This window comes from Brachycentrus maculatus, unplaced genomic scaffold (genome assembly GCF_059751285.1).
Source record: "Brachycentrus maculatus isolate JH-2025_06_01 unplaced genomic scaffold, ASM5975128v1 h1tg000113l, whole genome shotgun sequence".
NCBI classification, from domain to species: Eukaryota; Metazoa; Arthropoda; class Insecta; order Trichoptera; family Brachycentridae; genus Brachycentrus; species Brachycentrus maculatus.
In genome coordinates, this window is record NW_028280866.1 from 572,509 (window position 1) to 600,343 (window position 27,835).

Genomic DNA, 27,835 nt, shown 5'->3' on the forward strand with positions numbered 1-27,835 from the left:
TGAATTATCTTGAAAATTTAGAAATACAAAAAAACCTGAATTCTAATAATAATTTATTAAATAATATATTGTTTCAAAATTCTTCGCCATTGCTTTCCATTTTTCTTTATTTTCAAACTCCATTCCTTGACTAACCCCTTCCCCTTACTTTCCCCTCTCCTTATTTATAGAACAATTTTATATTTTATATTTTAGTTATTATACAGACCTGAATGATGGAAGTTTAACTTTTGAAACATGTAGTCTATAATAAAACTCAAGTGGTAAAAAACGAAGTGTTTTCTTTAATCATTGTAACATGTCTTACCACAAAGTTAATGCCGAAACAATAAATAAAATACATAAATAAAATAAAAAATAAAAAAACAGCTTCTACCATCATTTTATCTTTCAATATCTCAAGTTACTCTAAAATTAAGACTAAGCTTCACACACGGTGTTTGAAAATGGTGCGGAACGCATCGAAAAACTTGTAACATTAGATTTTAAGAAATAGCGGTACCTATTTCAAAAGTGAAAAGTGAATTATAAATTAAGCATACGTTTAACCTAATAAACTTTTGCATTCATACATTCGTTTTTAGGTACAAAGATCAAATCTTATCATATGTTGCCAACTAACATATCGCTCACTCCTTTTAAGAACGTCATAAATAAAAAATCGTCAATTTTCAGTTGTGCATGTTTTTTGGAATGCCCAGAAAATGTACTATATCCCGGCAAAAGAGGCATATTTTTAACTTGATATTTACCCGCTACAGGGCAGAAAGTGTTGTTTTTGCATTTTGAAGAAAAGGTATTGTTTAATTATTTTTTTAAATATACTTGATATTTTTCAAATGGAGAAAAAACCTTCAGGTTTTACTTAAAAAGATGTGTTGCAAAGTAAAAAGTTCAATAAGTGGCTTGATATTTATTTTTAATACATTGTATTATATTTTTAAACATTAAAAACGTTCTCCTGAAAAATCAAGTTTTTTGATTTATGACGTTCTTGAAAGGAGTGAGCGATATATTCTAAATGAAAATTAATGAAATTATTGATATTTAGGATTTCTTAAAATACGATCAGAATTTTTAAATTTTATTTATATTTAGAGTACCCTTGATAATAAAATAATAATGATGATAATGGCAAATCAAATAAATCCGATATTTTTTTAATAGTTCATGGTATATGTTATCTAGGAGGCAGTGACACAACTGAAGTTTCTCAATTATTTCTCCAGGATGTTTAGTTCTGAGTTGCCAGTGCAACGAACATAAGAATGTTTCAAATCTAATTATATTTAAGTACTTGCCTACCCACAACTTTAAAACTTTATATTGGTAATGTACATTCAAATATTCCGCAATATAATTCATAAGTTAATCTGTAGTTTAACTGTAAAATACCCTTTAAATATAAATCACAAACAAATAAATATAATTAAAAATGAACACATTGTCAAGAATTTCATTTCAATGCCATTTACATTGTCTTTGAAAATAAGACTCGTTTAAAAATATGTACATGTGTATATTGCTGTTGAAGGGAGAGGTACGTGTGGAGAAGAGTTTGAGGAAAATTATAGTATCATTATCCTTTACGGAAAACCATTTGAAGGAACCGCACGGTAGACCATTGTTGGAAAAGTGTAAAAAGATTACGACATTTTCTTAATGCGAACTGAATAACCAATTGGATAGAGAGTTTAAAATGGCTATAGATTCAAAGGATGTGTGGAGATAGTTTGCTTGTTCGCAGTTTGCCAAAAGTGAAGAAGATCCATATTAGAGAACAAGTATTTGGAAACACTCAAATTTTGTAACTAACTAACTAACTAACCATCACGCCGCTTCTCCGCAGGGGTAGGCAGAGAGAATAGAGCGCCACACCACTCTGTCCTTGCAAACATTCTTCGCCTCTTCCACGTTCATGCATCTCCTCATACATACCCGCCGATTGTTACGATCCTAACCTGACCACTTTCAAGTATTTGGCATACCTGATCGTGCCATGTTTTTCTCGGTCTGCCTCCGCTTCTTTTCCCACTAACATTCGCCTCATAAATTTGTTTTACCGTTCTTTCCTCACTCATTCGTTCTACATGTCCAAACCATCTCAACACACCTTTCTTAATTTTATCGATAATGCTTATCTCAGCCTTACATTCTTTCCTTATTTCATCATTCGAACATCTATCAAACATCGTTTTGCCACACATACGTCTGAGGGATCGCATTTCGACTGCATTTAGTCTGCTTTCATCATTCTTTTGCCAACTCCATGCTTCGCTTCCATACATAAGGGTTGGAACCAGAACTCCATTGTGTACTGCCAGTTTAGCTTCCGCTGATAGATTTTTATTTGCTAAAACTGATTTTAGTGCACCATTCACTCTGTTCCCAGCATTCCCAGCATTAATTATAATTAATATTTATTTATTTGAACTTCATATACAGAAAAGAAATAAGTACATTGGCAAGCTCATTAATAAAAAGCAATATCTTCCAACCAACTAAAAACAGACAAGTGATATAAACCAAAACTTTTGATACCATATATAGCTGTTTGTAATCAGAGGGTAGATAGTACTTGAATAATTGAAAAAAAAAACATATTTTACAAACTGACATTTAAAAAAACATAAATAAAAAAAAAAGATAATAAAAAGGGCAAAGGAAAAAGGGAGTTTAGGGAAACAGGTAGAGGGAAAAACTAAGGGAGGAGGTTTGATGGACAGTTAGGATGCTAATGATAAATAGTAATGTCTCAGACGTTTCTTAAAGGTAATTCATTCCTCAGTCAGGCCACTTGGACAGAGAATGAATTATTGAAGAATGGTGTGTTATGGCGAGGAATGTAATATTAATATTTATATATTTATGTATATATATATATATATATATATATATATATATATATATATATATATATATATATATATATATATATATATATATATATATATATATATATATATATATATATATATATATATATATATATATATATATATATATATATATATATATATATATATATATATATAAATATGGAACAGGTGGAACAGGTAGATGATTTCGTGTATTTGGGTAGTATGTTTTCTAGGGATGGAAAGATTGATAAAGATATAGAAAGGAGAGTGAATGCTGGGAACAAAGTGAACGGTGCACTGAAATCAGTTACAGCAAATAAAAACCTATCAGCGGAAGCTAAACTGGCAGTGCACAACGGAGTCCTGGTTCCAACTCTAATGTATGGAAGTGAAACATGGAGTTGGCAAAAGAAGGATGAAAGTAGACTGAATGCAGTCGAAATGCGATCTCTCAGAAGAATGTGTAACAAAACGATGTATGATAGATGTGCGAATAGTGAAATAAGGAAAGAATGCAAAGCTGAGATAAGCATTATCGATAAAATTAAGAAAGGTGTGTTGAGATGGTTTGGACATGTAGAACGAATGAGTGAGGAAAGAACGGTAAAACAAATTTATGAGGCGAATGTTAGCGGGAAAAGAAGCAGAGGAAGACCGAGAAAAACATGGCACGATCAGGTATGCCAAATACTTGAAAGTGGTCAGGTTAGGAGTCGTAACAATCGGCGGGTATGTATGAGGAGATGCATGAACGTGGAAGAGGCGAAGAATGTTTGCAAGGACAGAGTGGTGTGGCGCTCTATTCTCTCTGCCTACCCCTGCGGTGAAGCGGCGTGATGGTTAGTTAGTTAGTTAGTTATATAAATATATATATTTATTAATATTATATATATATATATATATATATATATATATATATATATATATATATATATATATATATATATATATATATATATATATATATATATATATATAGATGTGAGCAGAATAAAGTTCGAACGTGATTTATTTGATGTTTTTTCGAGTACCCGTGGAGTTTTTAATCACAAGTTTGACGTTTTATGAGGGATGAGTTCAACAAGAACAAATCAATACAGCCTGCTGAAAATATTTCACGTAAACAAAATCAAACAAATACACACACATATATATATATATATATATATATATATATATATATATATATATATATATATATATATATATATATATATATATATATATATATATATATATATATATATATATATATATATATATATATATATATATATATATATATATATATATATATATGTATATATATATATATATATATATATATATATATATATATATATATATATATATATATATATAATGAAATGTAAAAGAATTTAAAATAAAGAAAAAAAAACTCTCGTAAAACAGAATTTTCATTTTAAAATCACTATTTAACAACGTGACGTGTATTTAGCAGGTCGACTAAACCTTCCAAGTAAAGTATTAGATTTGGACTCTATTAAGCGCTATAAAGCAGGATTTAGCTCATTTACAATGGGACAGAGCAGGGGTTAGGGGGCGCAGTAACTTCAAATCCCTTAACCCGCCCAAGGACAAGGGAGTATTATGAAGATCCTTACCGCAGTCAAAACTAAGGACGTCTAACTGAAATTCATGTTCCTAATTTCAGTGTGAGAATTGGAATATAACAAATAAATTTAATTTAATTAAAAACTCAAGTTGAAACAAAATTTGTTTTGTAACTCGCATTCGTTTAAACTTTTATCGTTCTATTTCTTATACTGCATTTTTTCCTTTTTATTACGTTTTTTTCCACATTTTTCTGGGTAAAAATTTTTACAATTTCCTTCATGTAACATTTTTACCCATATATATGTATATATATATATATATATATATATATATATATATATATATATATATATATATATATATATATATATATATATATATATATATATATATATATATATATATAATATATATATATATATATATATATATATATATATATATATATATATATATATATATATATATATATATATATATATATATCATTTTAACGACAGTGTTAGGGTTTACTACTTCTACCGTCTCGCCGTTTCCCCACAAGGGAATAATAATAATAATTTGGATAATTTGTATAGCGCCATTTTCGTAAAATACTACCTCAAGGGCGCAAGGGAAGTCAGTGGATGGGATGCCACACTCTTCTGTCCCGACATTAGTCATACATTCCTACCGATTACGTACACTTTTGAAACCTCAATCTTAATAGAAACAGTGGAAGACTGAAAAAAGCATGATCAGGGAAAGTGATAGTTATTTAATTGAATGTGTGATTATTTTAATCGATTGTAATACCAAGTCAGCTGTGATATTTTCCTACGCTGATATGGGTATTGAAGTTTCCATAATATATCATTCGCATTCATTCAATTGGAGGTCCTCACAAAACGTTACATTTGAATAATCGCAATATCCTTCACGGTCTCCAGTGGCTCGTGGTGGCGGCGGGAGGGGGCGCGCTGATGATGTCGCATTGTCCAGAACAAAACCCGAGCAGGAGACATTCACGCCACTCCATTGTATCGGGCAAGCCTCCACAACGATACGACGAGCCATTCATACCCTATTCATCGCAATTCTTCACCGCAATGTTAGCATATTAAATATACGAGTACTTCTTCATTAAGTGATATTGTATGACAGATGGTTTATACACACCACTCACTCCTTTCAACAACGTCATCTATCAAATAACTTGATTTTTCAAGAGATCATTTTTAAAGTTTAAAATTATAACACAATGTATTAAAAATAAATATCAAGCCACTTATTGAACTTTTTACTGTGCAACATATATTTTTATGTAAAACCTGAATGTTTTATCTCCATTTGGAAAATATTAAGTATATTTAAAAAAAATAAACAATACTTTTTCTTCGAAATGCAAAAACAACACTTTCTGCCCTGTAGCGGGTAAATATTGAATTAAAAATATGCCAATTTTGCTGGGATAAAGTACATTTTTGGGCATTCCGAAAACATGCACAACTGAAAATTGACGATTTTTGATATATGACGTTGTTGAAACGAGTGAGCGATATGTACTGTACATATGGACAATGAAAGGCAAATCTAGCAAAACGTTACTTTAATAAGACATTTTTTTGTTAGAAAAATCAACAGCTACAAATACAAAACCGTAAACAAAATAATTAACACAAACCCAATCACAGGTCTTCCTAAATAAATACATGACACTTTTATATTTTTACAAAAATGTTTGTAATATTAGTATTTAACCACTCACCGAGACTTTTATGTCTACTGGTTTCGAGATATACCCGTCTCTTCTTCAAGACAATCACTACCACAGCATGCAAATGATACTACCCTTCACTACCATAGCATTATTTACACACTTAAAAGTAAATAGTGCTATTGGAGTGAAGGGTTGTTATATAGAAAGGAAGATGTTATACACAACAAGGCAGGGGTTGAAAACCACTAATTTTGTCCGGTTTCACACCAGTCTGATGATGTCGGATACAATGAAACCCGGTTGGTTGTCAAATAAGATTAATGTGGCAAAACGTCATAGTTCTTTTATGTTCTTTTATTCTATAAAATGCAATTCCTCCAAAATATGTCATTACAAAACTTAAATGAAATTATCAAATATAATTGGTTTACAACACCATTTGGAAAGAAAAAAAAGTGATTAACTTTGCACCACCCTGTATAATGCTCTATATAATACTATAACAAAAGTTCCTTAACATACAATAAACTTGGTATGAGTTACAATGGCTTGTTGAATGACCGCTTATTGAATAACACGATATCCCTGATCCAATGACACAATACTGATCCAGCTCAGTTTCTTCTTATTTACGGTCAAGCTCTTTGAATGCCAATTTATTTTATTGAGGTATTATTTTATAGGTGAAGAATACGTTCTTTAACGAAGTAAAACTACTGATTTGAAATAACGTAATTCTTTCTAACGAATCCACGGCTCGTAATTCTATAGTCACCTGGGATGAGGTAGAATAACGAATTTACTAAACTAACTACGAATATTTCTCAGTTTTAAATTTAGTATATATATCTATCCCTGCAGATGCCAAGGTGCCCGTCGAAATTTATTAGTAAAAGTACAAAAAATAAAATTGGTTGAAAACAAATTTTGAGTTTTATTGTATTTATTTAATGTACTACATTTGGAGTTAGTACACAAATCTGGATTATCTCCACTTTCGAGTTATTTTTAAATATGTAAAATTAACTGGTAAGTGGAGATAACCCAGTTTTGTTTACAAGTATTTGGACACACTTAAAATGTTGTTAATAAAAAAACAGGTCAAATTACATGAGAAAATCATGTTTTCAGGCGGTTCGCAGTGTGTAAATATAGTCCGGAGTTCGGATCTTGCATACATGTAAAAGAGTATCTGCTTAATAAAAGGTTTCCTAAATTTAACACAGATGGCTGTTGTGAGCTCATATGTGCTGTGTCACGAGATTGATCAATATATCCAGGAGTTCCAAAATGGGTAAAATTGGTGAATATTGCACGTGTGATCACTTCACTAGCCGTGTAAATACCCAGACTTCAATATTCTTCTTCATCTATGTTGAGATGTTAAAAGAAAAGTATTCATAATATTTTTTTACATCTATTTAAAGATGAGGAAGAATATAAAAGTCTGGGCATTTACGGGGCTGACGACCGTCATAGGCACCAGCTTTAATTGATTACTTTACACACGTGTAACATTCACAAATTCTACCCATTATTGACAACCACACTACTCAAATTCTTGGAAGTTCTATACACTTATATGAACCTATTTCGAAACTTTGTTCTTGAATCACTAGAACTAGAGACATGTATTGGTGAGATGAAAAGAAGCTTTTTTTTGAGATGTCAAAAATTAATATGAAAAATAACTCCTATAATTAGAAATAATCCAGATTTGTGAACAAGTATTTGGACACGCTGAAAATGTAAGAAAAGTATTCATATGAGTAATCCTTTCTTCCTTGTATCTCCGCTTCCACATCAAAAGTGCAACCCTACGTCATCGCTTTATAGTATTACTTGTTAGGGAACTAACTATCTGCAATGTAATTATTCATTAGACCACTAAAAGTACCCCTTGATAGCCGAAAGGCAGTAAGTCTGAATCTATTATGGGCCACAAAGGCGACTAAGTGGACTTATGTTACTATGCCTCTAGCCTATACTGAATAATGGTCCGGACTACCACTCTGCCGTGCCAAGCACAGAGGAGTTATCTCATACTTTTGGGTCAAATGAATAATTTGAAAAGAATCTAGGTAATAACAGGGCTTACGATCTGTTCAAAGCTGGTTGAAGGGGGTACTTGCAAACACATGTAATTACAATTCAGTAACAGCCAGACGTGTATCCGTGCATATATAATTTTTTCAGAATATTTTATTTTTTTATCATTATCTTAAAGTCCATACTTTTCAATAACTGTTTTCTTTTCAAAACCATATATTCTTCTAGGAGAAAAACTTATTTTTTAAATAAAAAATGACGTTTTAAGCAAAAAAATTAATTACGTTAAACGTTACCTGTGTTAAAAGAAAATTATGTTTCGGGCTATCGAATATCTCGCCTTAAGTGATCACTTTCCACAAGTGTAACATTGACCATGCGCTACCTATGATTGAAAACCACATTTCTCAAAATTTTGAAACTCATACGTCATGTGGTTCACATTTAGTTTCATGTATGAGTTCGCGACAGCATCTATGGCTGATTTGAGTAGGCTTTTGATGGGTCGTAGGCCCCTTAAATACTCATACATTCATTTACTCATCTAAGTTGAGGTGTCAAAATGTAAGTGGAGAAACCCGGATATTACACAATTTTTTTTGTGGATATGTATTTTTGTTTATAACGTTTCACTCTTAGTACTAGTATGATTATATAAAAGTTTATTTATTTCAATTAAATACTGAAAATAAAAATGTTCTTTTATCAAAAAGGGGTGAATTTGTTTTCAATAAATATTGATATTCACTAAGTAAAACTTGAATTGAAAATGGTTTATATTTCATTATAATCTACCACCTAAAAATGTCATTGAATTGAAATTTTTGAGTATGAGACAGCTTTTTTCTTGACCATAAAAAAACAATTTGAAAATAAAAATTAACGACTCATTCCCCGTTTGGCTTAGATTTCAGATACACCCTATGTGCTTAGTTTGGCAGTAGAGTCGTTAATGGATTCCTTTGGTAGTGCTGATATTTGTCTGTTTCCGCAAAGGACTAATGAAGATTGATTGCCATAAAAGAATTTAATTTTGGTCCTTAAAAAACAGGATAAATTACTTTTTGAAATAAAATCGTTCCAGGTTTTTTTGAATAACGAAAATCACATAGTTTCTGATTAGTTCGTAGCTTTGATATTTTATATAATATATACGAGTACATATATATATATATATATATATATATATATATATATATATATATATATATATATATATATATATATATATATATATATATATATATATATATATATATATATATATATATATATACATATATTTATAAATGTGTGTATAAAATGGATAATTCTTTCCAATTTATTTTCTATCCTTAAACACTTATACATATACACTTGAAATATAATGTTAAGCTGATTTATATGTATAATTCTGCTTAAACAAAAGCTTTGTAAAATGAAATTGTGGTGCATAAAAATACGTTGTTTCTCTGTGAGACATTATGAATCTTTTTATTTTTCTTGCCTTCGTTTGCTCACATTGGTGCACAGGGCACTGCATCGAATAAATTCAACGTAAAGTTGAACTCAAATTATAAAGGGTCCGCCAAATAACATTTTTTTTTTGAAAATGGGGCGCAAAACATCGAGTGTAGCTTCGGCTGTGTGGCACGTAGCGCCGTCCTGTTGAAACCAAATGTTGCCAATATCCTCCTCTTCAATTTTTGTGAACAAAAATCCGTTCAACATGGCCCGATAACGATCGCCATTGACTAACGGCCACTCCTTGCTCATTTTCAAAGAAAAATGGCCCAATTATGCCTCTGGACCAAAATCCGCACCAAACAGTGACTTGTTTTGGGTGTACCGGCTTTTCAATGTATGCGTGCGGGTTTTCTGTGCCCCAAATACGACAATTTTGCTTGTTTACATACCCGCCAAGATCAAAATGAGCTTCATCCGAAAAGATGATTTTTTTGGCAAAATCGGCATCTTCTGTAAGTCGAATGTCGCAATATTTCTCAGCGTTGTTCAAGCGTATACACAACCATATTCGCTCAGCGGAAGGATAAAACTAATTATCTGTCAAATCAAACATGAGCTAAATGTTACCATTCACGAAATAAGCACTAGTTAAAAAAAAAAACTTTAGATGGCGGACCCTATACGTAATACCTTTGAACATTCACCTAAGTTATTCCTATTTAAAAAAGTTCATAGATGAATACTGTGAAGGGTATTTTAGTAAATATTGTCTTTTTTTTAAATATTGTTTTTCTTGTTACGAGGACTTTCTTAAGAAATACAGGTAGGTACCTATCTAAGGAAATTTTGAGAATCTACGCTCGTCGCAACGTTGAAGTTTTTAATCACTTGAACTGGCCAAAGTTTTGAAATCACGATCGTGGATAATTAGATGAAACTTTAACAACGAAAAAATTCGTTGCTAGAAAATTGCAATTAATTTCTAAGATTTATAAAAATTCTTCATGAATTTCAGGAAAAAAATCTTTTAAAAATATGCATTATCGATAGTTTTGATAAACCGTGGGATTATCGATCAATTCACGATAATTTTTGCTGATTTAAATTATGTTTTATATGAAAACGTCATGCTTTTAATATAATTCATATTTTTATAAATTTACAGTACATATTATAAATTGTTACTGCAACTCATATATTATATGTATTTATATATTTATCGCAGAGAACTTGATCATATTGTGAACCAGGCAATCGCCATTGATCTTCCTCAACGAAAACATGATTCGAAAACATAGCCTAGGTGACATTGTCCATGATAGAAGGACCTACAATTAAAGGAAGAGGAGACCTGACCGCAACAATCTACAACGACGTTAAGTTGGGATGGAGTCAGGAAAAAGAATAAGATATATCTCATAATATTGATTTTTGACAAAATTCCAACCTATAAAATCAATATTTCTTTTTTTTTTACAAAAAAGTAACACTTTGTTAGTTACAATAAGTGAACAGATAATTGAAAAGGCATTCACCCACAAAGGGATGCCAAACTCTTCACATATTATTTTTTCCAAATCCCCCGTTTAACAGTCAACCAACAGTCAAACTAATAATCAGCTGAAGAGGTAACCTACGATTTAAATCAACGGTGGAATGAAATATTTACTCTGGAAAAAGAGTGTTCATTTGGTTGTTACGTATAACCTTCTTCAATCATACTGACAGCATACGGAGGAGAGAGACACCCATTGCTGAATATGTGCTCCTGGTAGAATTATTAACTTTACTCATCCCCTTATTCGCACACATTGGTGCGTAAGGCACTATATATGGGATAGTTGAAGTGTTATCTTGATTATAATTACACGAAAAAAAGGTCATCAGTCCTACAATATAAGTACAAGTCAAATTTAATAACTATCATATTAATAAAATTATAAACCGAATATTAAACAACTTATAATTTATAACAGTGCTAAAACTATCCTTACATATGCCGTTAAGAATTTCTCTCACATAACACAAGAAAGCACCTCCTAGCAAAGCATACGAATCACAATTAACACACTTTATGGTAACGAGCATAGAACTACAAGATCCAAAACAAAGGAACACACCAATAAAATCTATAGCTTATCTCTTTTAATAAAAAAGAAACTTGATTATTATAAAATGAATGTGTCGGGTTGTGGTCCCGTGGTTAGTGTCGCGGACTCTTCAATCAGTGTTTCTCGGTTCAAACCCACTCTACTACAATTTGATACCGATTTCTAATAATGAGCCGCCCAGGCTCACAGAAATAGTTTGAAATAGAAATATTTGTGTAAATAATAAAAACACAAATATGTACCTTTAAAAAAAAAAGAAATTAAATTGTACAGTCTGCTATGATTATCCATGATGCCATTTTAAATTGAAATTAAATTTAAAAGAGCTAGTCATAAATGGATAATGGAAGTCACTAGATCTGAAATAGGTCGTATAATTCAGCCATGGCGTATTTGATTGTGTTAACAATAATCTTTCATTGTAATTTTCTAAACAAATATTTAAATTGTGCCCTCGGCACGAGAAAACTCAGTGAGGGCACTTTATTGTAATTTGTAATTATGTACGTATATTTATTTTCTATCACAAATTTAGTTTCGTATTGCATATTTCCATCTCCTCATATATTATATTTTGCAATGCAATTATAAATTTAGGTTAGAATATAAACTGAGAAAAATTAACGAATATCAATCAATCGGGAACCGAAAATATAACCGTTACACTTTAAATGTTAGAAATATATTTAAAACTTTATTTTTGATATTTGAAAATACCATATTGTAAATATATATAAACGCTTAAAAATAACGGTTCATTCTACAAAACACAATATTATCATATTATTTATATTCAAAGCATTTACTTTGTGGTCAAACATTTTAATTGATATTAGTAATGTTAGTAAATAACCACTCACCGACTACTTCTGTCTACCGGTTTCGAGACGTACCCGTCTCTTCGTCAGGACATACACTACAATTTAACAATCATGCGAACAACACTACACCACACCCACTTAGTACTATTCACATACACTATCACTACACATGCAAAACATGCAGAGCGAGTTGTTAGTCCCACCATGCCAGTTTCCAGTCAGTTTCCAGTCAGTTTCCCAAAAGCATGGTGGGACTAACAACTCGCTCTGCATGTTTTGCATGTGTAGTGATAGTGTATGTGAATAGTACTAAGTGGGTGTGGTGTAGTGTTGTTCGCATGATTGTTAAATTGTAGTGTATGTCCTGACGAAGAGACGGGTACGTCTCGAAACCGGTAGACAGAAGTAGTCGGTGAGTGGTTATTTACTAACATTACTAATATCAATTACAATATTATCAGCTCAGATAAAATAAATAAATAACCAGAATGACCTAGCACAGTGAGATTTTTTAGGTACATGCATTATTTATTTACATCATTAGTTTAACAAGGCGAAACAATTGTTACAAATTTTAGTTTTATATGTTTTTAACAATAAAATGTCAACAATGTTTTATTGTTACATTTAAAATATATGAATTACATGCATTATATTTAATAACAATTGTCTTTTTTGGTACGGAGATCAAATAGAAATACTTTTCATGTCGCATATCAAGAAGCCACATAAAAAAGTCATCGGAGCATCTGAGTCAATAAATGGATACTTATGTATATCAATAGCTATGCTGTCAGATTCTTCAACAGCTGAGGTGTCCGAGTGGTTAAGGAGTTGGACTTGAAATCCAATGGGTTCTACCCGCGCAGGTTCGAGTCCTGTCCTCAGCGACATTTTTTTTGTAATCCTTTATGTTTTATTTTTTATTTTCTCAAAATATGTAGATTAAAAAGGTTAAAAAAGGAAAACATTAACTAAAAAAATTACCATCACGCCACTTTCCCGTAGGCGTAGGCAGAGAGAATAGAACACCACACCAATCTGTCTTCTGCAAACAATCCTCGTCTCTTCCATATTCACATGTATCTTCTCATAAAAACACGCCGATTATTCCGACTTCTGACCTGACCACGCCCAAGTATTCGAAATACTCGATCATGCCAAGTTTTCCTCGGTCATCCTCTACTTCTATTACGAACCACATTCGCCTCGCAAATTTGTTTTACTATTCTTTCTTCACTCATTCGATTCACATGCCCAAAACGTAACTTCATCAATTTCATTAATAATAGGTACTTATCTGAGCTTTGTATTCTTTCCTTATTTAACCATTCGATTTTTATTTAACCACATCTATCGTACCTCGTTTTGCCGCAGATTTGTTTGAGGGATCGCATTTCGACTGCATTCAGTGTACTTTCATCCTTCTTTTCCCAATTCCATGCTTCACTTCCATACGTTAGTGTAGGATCTAGGCGATATTTTTTTTGATATATTTATTTATTTTATGTTAAAATAATAAAAGTGTAGTCGTGTGATACATTTTGGTGCAGCTTTCGAAATATTCTCAAGATATAATAAAATTTTGCCATATCGCTCACTCCTTTCAAGAACGTCATAAATCAAAAATCGTCAATTTTGAGTTGTGCATGTTTTCGTAATGCCCAGAAAACATACTATATCCCAGCAAAAGCGGCATATTTTTAACTTAATATTTACCCGCTACATGGCAGAAAGTGTTATTTTTGCATTTTGAAGAAAAGGTATTGTTTAATTATTTTTTTAAATATACTAAATATTTTTCAAATGGAGAAAAAACCTTCAGGTATCAACTAAAAAGATCAGTTGCATAGTAAAATGTTACTTATTTATTTTTTTCAAAAATGTTAATTAAATTAGTATATAACTACTCACCGAGATTTTTACGTCTACCGGTTTCGAGACGTACCCGTCTCTTCGTCAGGACAATCACTAACACAGCATGCAAACAATACTACCCTTCACCACCATAGCACCATTTACACACTCAAAACTACACAAAATTTTGTGTAGTTTTGAGTGTGTAAATGGTAGTTAATAGTTGTAAATAGTGCTATGGTAGTGACGGGTAGTATTGTTTGCATGCTGTGTTAGTGATTGTCCTGACGAAGAGACGGGTACGTCTCGAAACCGGTAGACGTAAAAATCTCGGTGAGTGGTTATATACTAATTTTATTAACATTTTTGTAAAAAAATAAATAAGTAAAAATGACTAACCACAAAGTAAATGCTTTAAATATTAATAATATTGAGAATAGTATAATGTTAAATAAGTGGCTTGATATTTATTTTTAATACATTGTATTTTATGTTTGAACTTTAAAAACGTTCTCCTGAAAAATCAAGTTTTTTGACTTATGACGTTCTTGAAAGGAGTGAGCGATATGCTAAATAACAAATGTATAACTACTGTTTGTTGTTTATTTCTCGTGATGTATTCGTAAATCAATTAAGATCTTAATATTGACGTGTGTTTACATACTCGTTTGTACCGATGTATACAATAAACACATGTTCACAAAACATACACGCGAGTAATAAATAGGCAGCCAAAATAGACATTCCGATAGTTAAAATAATAATTTGTTATTTTAAACGGCCGAATGTGGAAGAGGCGAAGATTGTTTGAAAAATAGACCGATTGGTGTGGCGTTGCCTGCTGAGAAGCGACGTGATGGTGAAGTAGTTTTTATTACCTGCTCAAAATCAGTCGGATTTAATTTTTAACACTGATAATTGGAAGCGAAATACAAAAGTTGCAAAAATAAGGATGAAAGCAAAGCGAATAATGATTTTGCGATTTCTTAGAATAATGTAAGGTAAATCGTTGAAAGTATATGAACAAGAACTGGCAAAAAAGGGATGAGAGTAGAGCAAATGCGGTTGAATTCTGATGGCTTAGAATCTAAGCCATCGGAATCTAAGCCTTAGATGAATAAATTGTCTTAAAATGTTTTTCATAGGAATGTAAGATTGAGTTGAGAATAAAAATAATTGAAAAAAATAGTCATCATCTGATTCGGAAATCACTTAATGGTAATATCTTTTCATTTAAATTTTAAGTTTTAATTAGTAAATACCAATACTTCTCGAAATCTAAGAATGTGATGCGGAATAAATCGAAACACGTGTCATGACAGATTGTACAAAAAACTGGTATTTACCAAGCATACTAAAAAAATGAAAGATGAAATTTATGTAAAAAACTCCGTTATTTATTATGTTAAAATTTAAAAAATAAAATTAAATTACAGCAAAAAAAAGTTCGCTGAGGACAGGACTCGAACCTGCGCGGGTAGAACCCATTGGATTTCAAGTCCAACTCCTTAACCACTCGGACACCTCAGCTGCTGAGACGACCTGCCTAAAAAAACGTTTTCTTTAAATCAAGTAATATACATACTTTTGAAGTGTACTTTACCATAATTGTGTAATAATCGAACAAAATGATAGCCTATAGTATTTATTTAGGTGTTCTTAAGATTAAAACAAGTCGTATAGTCGTCAATAAAAACAGTGATAATTAACCGCGGTAGCATATTTATTTTAATATTTATTATTAACTTTTGATATCCCAATAGAGTTGATGAAGAATTTGGAAGTCTGGGTATTTACAGGTCTTATGACCTATCACAGGCTAGTTTAGTGATCCCTTAACACACGTGCAACATTCACCAATCTCCCCTTGATTGACCACCACACTACTCAAATTATTGGAACTCTTAAATATATTATTTTATCTATTTTATCTTAAATATATTATTATGACATCTCATCAAAGATGAAGAAGAATATGGAAGTCTGGGCATTTACGGGGCTGACGACCGTCATAGGCTGGTTTAAGTGATCACTTTACACACGTGTAACATTCACCAATTCTACCCATTATTGACAACCACACTACTCAAATTCATGGAAGTTCTATATATATATATATATGAACCAATTTAGAAACCTTGTTCTTGAATCACTAGAACTTCACTAGAGACATCTATTGGTGAGATGTAAAGAAGCTTTTTATTATTATTGTGAACAAGTATTTGGACACACTCAAAATGTTGTCTTAAATATATTTTGATCAAGCTTTTATTTAGCTCTTAGATTCTTTTATAAGCTTTTCTCAATCCAACTAAGATGGCTGTTGTAAACTCATTTGTACTGTGTCATTAGATAGATTTAAATATATCTAGGAGTTCCAAAATTTGAGTAGTATGGTTGTCAATCATGGGTAGAATGGTGAATGTTGCACGTGTGTATTGTGATCACTTAACCCGTGCCACATAAATACTCAGACTTAAATATTCTTCTTCATCTTTGTGGAGATGTTAAAAATGTAAAGTCATATTTTTTACGCTAAGCTGCACTCGTAATTTTATTTTTACATTTATTGTTTAACTAAGCATTTTAAGTTTATAACAACTTTACCGTGTCTTTTCCCCACATAGATCTGACTATAATATGTATTTGAATAAAAAACGATTTACCTCAGAAAAAACAGCTTTTATGGGTACAGTTATAAATTAAATTGCATAAAAACAGTTGCATTCAGAGTTGCATCTGTTGAAGGGGTTCCTGAGGCCTTTGAAGCTTTCAAAGATGTAATTATCAACTTTAACCAGTACGGTACACGGAAATCGCTTTATTTGAGTCAGAACTGTACTTAGAGATCTCTTTTTTCGGCTGACGTTAAAATAGCTCAAAGGGAAAACGAAGCGATGAAAGGCTGAAGCATTTTTAATGGAGTATCAAAGTTGTGTGCATGTTTAAAATGTTTGTATCATTTTTGTCAAAGTAGAGAACAAATTTAAAAGAAAAACATACTCACGTAAATAATTAACTATCCATCACCCCGTTGTACTGCAGGGAAAGGGTAGGCAGAGAGAATAGAACGCTACACTACTATTTCTTTTCAAATATTCTTCGCCACTTCCACATCCATTCACCTCTTCATACATACCCACCGATTTCATTTGAAATACTCAATAATGCCAAGTTTTCCTCTGTTCCTATTTTCAACTACTTTTGCCTCATAAATTTGTTTCACTTTTTTTTCTTCACTCATTCGTTCCACGTGTCTAAACCGTCTAAATGCTCGTTCACAAATCTGGGTTTCTCCACTTAAGGAATTATTAATATTTGAAAACATGGCCGAATGATGCAACCTTTTTCAGATCTACCCATTTCCATTATCCAAAGCTCGTTTATATTTAGTTTCATTTTTATGACTTATGGAAAATGGAAGCAGGTTGTAAAACTTTCATGCATAATTAATACTAAATTTAATAATAATAAATAATAAAACCCTTATCCGCACCCCAATGGTGCACAGGGCACTGCGTCATATAAACGCAGTGTTATATTGATCGTTTACACATGAAAGATAGGTGATCAGCCCTCCGCTTCAGGTATTAATCCAGGGTAATATTGAATAAATATGACAGTGAAAAAATCACTTATATTTATTTTAACCCCCTTGGGAATCGAACCCGGGACGTCCAGAACGGTAGCCGAGCGTGCTGACCATTACACTACGGAGGCGGACAAAATACTAAATTTAGTAATTGTAAAAGAAAAACACTTTTTTTACCACTTGAGTTTATTTTATTATAACGATTAGTTTTTATCGATCTTCAGGTCTAAATATAAACAGTTTATATTTGGAAAGATGGAAGCATAGCTTCTTTAAATTTAGACCTGAATCGATGAAAACTATTCGTTGTAATAAAACAAACTCAAGTGGTAAAAAACATGGGGTTTTCTTTTCAATTTCAGCATCATGTCTTACCACAAAATGAATGCGGAAACAATAACTAAACTCAGTATATTTAAATAAAATGTTCTCTACTTACATTATGCAGGGTGTGTTGTCGTTTACGTCATTATAAACATCAACGTAATGGTAGTTGTACTTACCTAGAAAAAGAAAAAAATGCATGTTTTATAAAAATATATTCTTTCCATTATAACATAATCCCAAATCCACAAACTTTGTCTACTAGCGTGTTGAGATATCATTTCTTGAATGTTTTTCGCAGATACTTTGTGGCACATTTTATAAACTTAATAAAATTAAACAACTTTGTTTTAACCATTTTTTATTGGTAATTTTATTGGTTATGTTTTAGAATCTAGTGCATAAACCCTAATGATGACAAGGTTCTCGTCGAAACCGGTTGGATAAAGTGTACCAATAAAACAGTGGTTAAAGGAAGTTGTTTAATTTTATAAAGTTTTTTAATTAATGTTTTACTCAGTAAATACCACTATTTCTTAAAATCTACTGTGACACGTGTTTCGATGCATTCCGCATCATTTTCAAACACCGTATGCGGAACTGATGCGGAATGCATCGAAACACGTGTCACAGTAGATTTTAAGAAATAGTGGTATTTACTAAGTAAAACATTAATTAAAAATGGATAGATTTTACCACAAAGTGACTGTCGAATCAATTAATGAAATTTATAAAGTTTGTTGAGATATCTACTAATTTTTTTTTTTATGAAAAGCTACATGTGGAATTTGATCCAGCATTTTAAAATTGAATTCAGACACATTCTTCCTAATTTAATTATATGTACCTGGATACTTACGTAATATTTTACTGAAGCCATAAAACTAGCATTGAATTCGATCAAATTTATTTGCCGGCGAAGAAAAAAAATCGCTCAGTTATTCGATGCATAGATCGAAGCAAAATCCAAATTTCTATTCCACGGACCGAATTTGAATATAGATTGAAAGGATGGAAGATAGAGCCTTATTTCTCCAAGCCTTTTAAGCCTAAAAAGATTTCAGGAAAGGTAGTAAAATAAGAGCCAAACAGAACTAGTAAAGCCAACTGACCGAGCTTTCAAACGAAATTAGCATGAAATCGGAGTTACACCAAAAAGCTTTTTATCAGTTTATGCTAATTTTTTGTTTCGTGCAAAGCGATTTAATAAATGTACATTTTTAGTTGTATAAAAATATAAATACGCAAAATATGGAATTGGTAAAAGAAGGATGAAAGTAGAGTGAACGCCGTTGAGATGCGTTCCCTCAGACGAATGTGTAAAAAATCGTTGAATTGAAAATGAGGGTATTAGAAAGAAATGTAAGGCTGAACTAGAAATAATTGAAAAGATAAAGGAAAGTCCTTTAAGTTTTTTGGACATGTAGATCAAATGGATAACGAGAGAATGGCTAATAAAGTATGTTTGGCAATTGTGAACGGGAAAAACCAGATCGATCAGAACCAAAAGTTTGGTGGTGTCAAAAGTCTTCGTAATCAAAATGAATGTATGACTAGATGTATGGACGTGATGGAAGCTAGGAGTGTGTTAGGACAGTAGAGTATGTCGTTCCATCCTCTCTGCCTACCCCTGCAGTGAATCGGCGTAATAAACGTAGTAAAAGATTTTTAAATATATATTTTTTCTAGGGTTAAAATTTTTATAAAGATTTGGAAAGAAGATTATTCGGAACAAAGAAAATGACGCACTGACATCAGTTGTATCAAATGAAAGTCTAACAGCGGAAGCTGTACTAGTAGCAGTTCGCAGCGAAAACCTAGTGCTAACGCAGTGTCGGGTTGTGTTCGGGTGGTTAGTGTCGCGGACTCTTAAGTCAGAGTTTCTCGGTTCGAATCCACTCTACCACAATTTGATACCTATTTCTAATAATGAGCCGCTTAGGCTCACAGAAATAGTATGAAATTTAAATTTTTGTGTAAATAATAAAAACACAAATATTTTTGTTGTTAAATTTAAATTAGTTTAAATTAAACACTTATGTGAGAGTAAAAAGTGGAGTTGGAAACGAAGGCAGAAAGTAGACTGTTTCTATGTTGGTGATTTTTATATTAGTTATAGAGGTCTTTTAGGGAGGCCTCATATGAGGCGTCAATGTTTTTTTTAATGATATTATTGAAGGCATAATTTTACATATCAATATGTTTTTTACCGAAAAAAACACTTTTACATTTTGAAATCTCAACATATATATCGCTCACTACTTTCAACAAAGTCATATTTCAAAAACCGTAAATTTTCAGTTGTGCATGTTTTCGGAATGCCCAGAAAATGTACTATATCCCAGCAAAAGCGGCATATTTTTAACTTAATATTTATTCGCTACAGGGCAGAAAGTGTTGTTTCTGCTTTTTGAAGAAAAGGTTTTGTTTAACTATTTTTTCAAATATATTAAATATTTTTCAAATGGAGAAAAATCATTCAGGTTGTACCTAAAAAGTTCAATAAGTAGCTTGAAATATATTTTTAATACATTTTATTGTATTCTTAAACTCAAAAAACGATCTCCTGAAAAATCAAGTTTTTTGATTTTTGAAGTTGTTAAAAGGAGTGACCGATATATGAAAAATAATATGGAAGTCTGGATATTTACTTGCATGCATTTAAAATAAGAGTCTCTGCTAAAATAAAAAAAAGCTTACTCAAATCAATCACAGATGGTGGCGACATCTTGATTGGCGTATTTGTTCCACTTCCGTTATAAATTCGGTTCGTTTCAAAACAATCCTATTTTGGTACGTGGAAACATGTTTTAATTAAACGGAAATGTGTTTGTATGCAATATACATTCCTAACGTTCCATCAAAGAAAGGAAGAGAAACATGTCTGCAGATAAAAATAACATTTCAATCTGAGACCATATGGGATATAGCATATCTCCCAACTTCCTGGTCCGCGATTACAAATGAAAGCTAACTATGCCATGTTTACTAACTAAATAATTAACTAACCAACACGCCACACCCGCAGGGGTAGGCAGAGATAATACAAATGTCTTTGCAAAAAGAAGATTCGACATTCATACATCTTCTCACACATAACCGCCAATTATTCAGACTCTATACCTGAAAAAAGTATTTTAAATACTTGATCATGCCAAATATGCCTCGGTCTTCTTCTCTGTTTCTATTACCAACCACATTCTCCCTTATAAATTTGTTTTACTATCCTTTCTTCACTTATTTGATTCACTTGCCCAAACAATCTCAACACACCTTTTAAAATTATATCTCATTCTTCTTCTTCTTCTTCTTGGTGAAGGCCTTGTGGCCTGTTTTTAAGTGGGGTTAGCCTCCTGCAATATCGTTTCCCAGCTATCGATAATGCTTTTCTAATTTTATTTTATTTTCATTTGCAATTTTATCGATAATGCTTTTCTCAGCCTTGCATTCTCATCTTTTATCACCATTCCAACATCATTCATACATCGTTTTGTCGCACATTCGTCTGAGGGATCGCATTTCGACTGCATTCAGTCTACCTTTTTTTGCCAACTTCATTTCCGTACACTAGGATTATGTTATGTACTGCTAGTTTAGCTTTCACCGATGGGTTTTTATTTACTTTAACTGATTTTAGTGCACCATTCACTGTGTTCCTAGCATTTTCATTCCTTTCTGTATCTTCATCAATCTTTCCATCCCTTAAATATTTGCAAATTCGAAAGGAAAAGAATGGTAAATATTATAAAACCAATAAAGAGATCAATAAAATAAAGAAAGGAGTGTTGAGATGATTTGGACATGTGGAGCGAATCAGTAAGTACAGAACGGTCAAACAAATCAATTTGGCTAATGTAGTTGGAAAAAGGAGCAGAGGAAGACCGACAAAATTAAGCACGATAAGGTATGTCAAATACTTGAAAGCACCCAGGTTACGAGTCAAAATAATCGGCGGGTATGTATAAGTAGATGCATGAACGTGGAAGAGGCAAAGAATGTTTTCAAAGACAGAGTAGTGTGGCATTCTATTCAAACTGCCTATCCCTGCAGAAAAGCGGCGTGATGGTTGGTTAGTTAGTTAGTTAGTGATAAACAGATCACTTGAATCAGTCAATCACAGGCCGTCAAACCCTGTTAATACCCAAATTGTCTCTTATATTTTTATCTTTGACTTATCATATCTATAAATTGGGATATCAATAAATATTATTTATAAAATGAGAGAGAATTTTCTGCTTAATTATATCAATATCAGGTTTCAATAATCTCGATTTCAATACAAACCACGGTGAAATTAAATATTAAATTCGGAGTTCAATTAAATATTCGCAGATCTGACAGACTGTTATATTAAACCACAAAATGAGTATTGAATCGGATCGTTTGGTTCACCAATATAAGTGATTCCAAATTAAATTCATTCATAGCCAGAAAATTAATTTTCTACATTTTTAGCATCCCAACATAGATGAAGAAGAATATGGAAGTCTGGACATTTACGGGGCTTACGACCATCATAGGCTTAGTTTTTTTTATAATTATTTGTTTGGCAGTCACTCAGTGAAAGGATGTTTTTGCCAGTGTCAAGTATTATTTTTATATACAAAAAAAAAATTTACAACAATTAAGTTCATAGACTTGGTTAAGTGATCACTTTACAATGTGTAACATTAACCAATGCTTTTTATTCATTGATTTGGCGTTTCATTTGAAGAACTCCATTTTGATTTATGAAGAGATTGGCGTTCCATCCTTTCTGTCTACCCCTGCGGGGAAACAGCGTGATGGTAGTAGTAGTAGTAGTATTAATTGTTAAATCAAATACAGATTTTTTAGTCTAAATATCGGTGTTTAATTTAACAACTAATACGTAAATTAACCAATGCTACCTAAGATTGACAAAAACACTAATAATTTTTTTGGAACTTTTATATATACTGTTCAAACTCGTGACACAATATATGTTAGTTCACAACTGCCATCTTTGTTGGAATATTAAGGTTTTTATTATGCAAAGACTCTTTCTATTTGTATGCAAGGTCTGAATGTATGCAATTCTGGATTAAATTCACATACTGGAGACCCGCCTGAAAACATGATTTTTTATTTAGCTTATAATTTGACCAGATATTTTATATTCAACATTTTGAGTGTGTCCAATAGCCGTTCACAAATCTGGATAATCTCCACTTAGGAGTACGAAAAAAATAACTTCTGAGCGGAGATAATACAGATTTGTTAACAAATATTTGGACACACTCAATATGTGAATGAATTTGCTATTTTAAGGAGTACATTTGCAAAGTCGCTTTGATCAAATTTGAATTGAAATTTAACTTAAAATAAAAATTTAACTGAAAGCAAAGCCATTTGTAAATAATTAATAATAGTTCTCGAAAGATCAAATACTCAATTCGAGAATTTCGTCCTTTGAAATGTAGAATCAATTTACAGGGAGAAATAATATTTTCATTTCAACTGCTTTTAAATATGATGAATTTTATATTTACTGATTTGAAATCGAGTAAATTTATTTTAAAGTTATAATAACTCATTATATTTTTTAATTTATTATTAGATTAAAACCAATATTTTTAGCTTTTCCACTATTTTTATTTGACCAGCGACCGGGTTTCGTCGTTACCGACATCATAAGACTGGTGAGAGGCTATACAAATTGTTATGTTATATATAAAAGAAGGCAGGAGTTGATAACCATGATTTGATATAATTTTATTGAGAAATTAATTTAATTAAATTCACATACTGGAGATACCTAATCCAGATTTGTGACTCTCAAAATATTGGTTTTAATCTAATAATAAATTAAAAAATGCAATTCCATCACGAAGTGTCAGTGGATAATATAAATCCATTATATTTTTAATTGTATAACATATATATGCAATCTATGAAGGTTCCAGACTTCACTTCAGGGTTAAAATAATATAAATGGAAAATTACAAAAATCATATTTTATTTAATAACAACCAGGAATAACGAAAGTAAACCAAATTATTTACGTTTTTTACCAATGGTTTAAAAATATAAAAAGGTAAAGATAATAAAAATATCAAACAAGCAAATAAATATGTTTATTTGTGTACCAAATTTTCCCAGTATGGTCTATCAAAATCAGATATAGTAAGCTGGATAAAAGAAGCAAGAAAAGCACTGAATAAGAAAAATGTTTTTTTTTTATATTTAATGATAAAAACCAATCAGGCAAGAGTCTTCGAGAAAGAATAAGAAACGCTAGGATCAGGGAAATATGCGAGATCGAAGATGTCGTTAGGTGGGGAAGGCAACGATGGAGACAATGGTATGCGCATGTGAGGAGAATGGAACCATCCAGAATTCCCACATCGCACTGTACAGCCAACCCTATGGCAAACGACTCCGGGGCAGACCACCAAAGAGATGGGTAGATAGCTGGGAATAGATATCGCAGGAGGCTAATCCCTCTTAAAAAACAGGCCACAAGGCCTACAACAAGATGAAGAAGAAGAAGAAGATGAAAACAACGATTTGTGTGTCCAAATATGTTCCCTCAACTCAAAATATTGTAGATAAAAATAACTGGTCAAATTATAAGCAACAAATACCTAAATAAAATGAAAATGATGTTTTCAAGCGTTTCCCAGTAACTAAAAATAATCCATGGTTCAGATCATGCATACAAATAAAAAGGGTCTCTTCTAAATAAAAGCTTTCCTCAATCCATTAAAGGTGACTGTTGTGAACTCATATGTACTGTGTCACCAGATTGATCAATACATTCTTTTCAATCATGGATATAATGTTGAATGTTACACGTGTGTAAAGTGATCACTAAACCAGCTTATGTCGTAAGCCCTGTAAACATCCAGACTTTCATATTCTTCTTCATCTATGTTGAGATGTCAAAATGTAACACCGATTATTTATTGACAATGTTTAAAATGCGTTTCTGGAGAAATCACGTGGGAGAGCATGTTCGGATCGAGTGGTGAGGATAGCAGCGGACAGCAGCATAAGAGGTAGAAGACTCTCAGGAAGACTATCTAAACGATGGAGATATAGCTGATCTTCCACCTCCCAGGACTGGACTGGAGAATGACAGGACATAGTTTTAAATAAAGAGGAACAAGAAAAGTAGAATGGTGAATGTTGCACGTGTATAAAGTAGTCCCTTATTCAACCTATGACAGTTTTTTTTCACATTATTTTAGAAATTGAACTACATTATGTCGAACTTTATAAAATTCAATAACTTTGTTTTAACCACTTTTTAATTATAAGTACACTTTAACTTACCGGTTTCGACAAGAACCTTGTCATCATCAGGGTTAATTAAATTTTAAAACATTAAAATACTCATAATTAATTACATTCCCTTACCAAATACTTCCACACGTTTTAGAATTTAATAAACCTTGATGAAGACAAGGTTCTTGTCGAAACCAGTAGGTTAAAGTGTAATTTTAATAAAAAAGTGGTTAAAAAAAAGTTGTTTAATTTTTTAAAGTTTATAGAATATGCCACAAAGTATATGCGAAAAATATTAATGAAATCAGTGGCAAAAGTGGTAGATAATCGATGGCTATAGCAACTTTGATTAAATTTTTCGAGCAAATATATCAGAGGATTTATTTGGTTTTCAATGTTTCCATGATAGATTTATCTCACATGTTTATAAAATATCAAATGAACCTTTCATATTGTGATACAGTATTACAAGCCAAAAATGTAAACACACTGAAATGAACTTTAAAAACTTCAATGTGTAACCGAAGTAAATAAGAAGACTTTCAATAACGAATATTGCAAGTACAGGATGTGTGTATATCTGTTCAAATTTACGGATGAGTTAATAAAATTTATAATATTTTGAATGTGTCCAAATCTTTTTTACAAATCCGAGTTTGTTCACTAAGGAATTATTTATATTATTTTTTGACATCTCATCAAAGATGAAGAAGAATATGGAAGTCTGGGCATTTACGGGGCTTACGACCGTCATAGGCTGGTTTAAGTGATCACTTTACACACGTGTAACATTCACCAATTCTACCCATTATTGATAACCACACTACTCAAATTCTTGGAAGTTCTATATATATGAACCAATTTAGAAACCTTGTTCATGAATCACTAGAACTTCACTAGAGACATCTATTGAACAAATATTGATTTTGTGAACAAGTATTTGGACACACTCAAAATGTTGTAAAGGAATTATTTTATATTAATATCTCAAAAAAGATGAAGAAAAATTTGGAAGTCTGGATAGTTACAGGGATTATGACCTATCATAAACATTTTAAGTGATCACTTTATACACTTATGTTACGTTCACCATTCTGCCCATTAATGCAATATGTTCCTCTGATTATTCTTCTTAGTGTAGTTAGCCAATCCATCTCTTTGGTGGTCTGCCCGGTAGACGTCTACCTTGGTGTTTTGAGTGCAGTTCAATAAGGGGGAATCTGGATGGTTCCATTCTTCTCCCATATGTATACATTTGTCTTCTTCGGCGCCTTCCCCACGTCGTTAGCGACACCTTCTATATAATATGTTAACTTATGCAATAGGATGTTCCATAATGGTCAGAATGGTGAACGGTATACAAGTGTATGATGAGATCACTAAGTCAAGCCTATGCCTATTCCTAAGACCTGTAAATACCCAGACTTCCAGATTCTTTCACTTATAAAAAAAATGTATTTCATTAGTCAAATGAAATACCAATATAACAAATATATTATTAACATATAATAGATAAAATAAATGGGCGAAAGGCTAAAAATTATTTAACAAAAAAAATCATCAATGTTTAGAGACTTAAATTAATGTAATAATTTGTGGCGAGTCTTTTTCTTTAAATATATGAATTAATACATGCGATTCATCAAGGATAAGATCGAGGGTCGAAGAGATGTCGGAAGAAGGCGGATCTCCTGGCTCCATAATATACACGAGCGGACAGGAGTACAGAGCGAGTGTTTTTGCCTAGAATTTTCTCTCATGAATTACATGAAATTATAGTAACTTTAAACATAAAGAGTAAATCCACTCACGAGTAGGCAATGGCTATGAAACTTATAAAGTTGAAGCCTGAGTAGAGACATGATAAACGGTGTTGCATAAGCCGTAGCTAGTTTTCAGAGTCACCTGGACGTTAGGTAATTCAAAAGAAAAAAAAACAGGAGTACAGAACGTAAAGAAGCTGTTTCGGACTATCTAAAATGATGATACATTCTTTCAATGGATAATTACCGTTGGGAGAACCCGACACGACATGTAAAGAAGAATATATGTCTCATATCGAATAAATATATGGTAAAGTTCAATACGAAAGACGATTAAACTCTTTCCAATCAATTTTATGCATTATCCAATAAGATTGCAATGAAAAACTTGCAATATCAGCAAAACTTGAAAATACCTTTAGATTTGGCAAAGACTTCCGCTTCACCCGGTGCTACTGTATAATAAATAGTTTCATATTGAAATTC

At 31.7% G+C, this 27,835-nt stretch overlaps 1 protein-coding gene and 2 non-coding genes across 3 annotated transcripts in view; 1 reads left to right on the forward strand and 2 right to left on the reverse strand.

Annotated features, from left to right (window-relative positions):
• The window catches only part of LOC148310009 (ras-like GTP-binding protein rhoA), a 184,644-nt gene that overhangs the window by 98,389 nt on the left and 58,420 nt on the right, over positions 1–27,835 (reverse strand). The window lies entirely within an intron of this gene.
• Positions 13,374–13,455, forward strand: TRNAS-UGA (transfer RNA serine (anticodon UGA)). The gene has a single exon. It is a non-coding gene; the product is annotated as a tRNA-Ser (tRNA).
• On the reverse strand, positions 15,871–15,952 carry TRNAS-UGA (transfer RNA serine (anticodon UGA)). Its single transcript has one exon. It is a non-coding gene; the product is annotated as a tRNA-Ser (tRNA).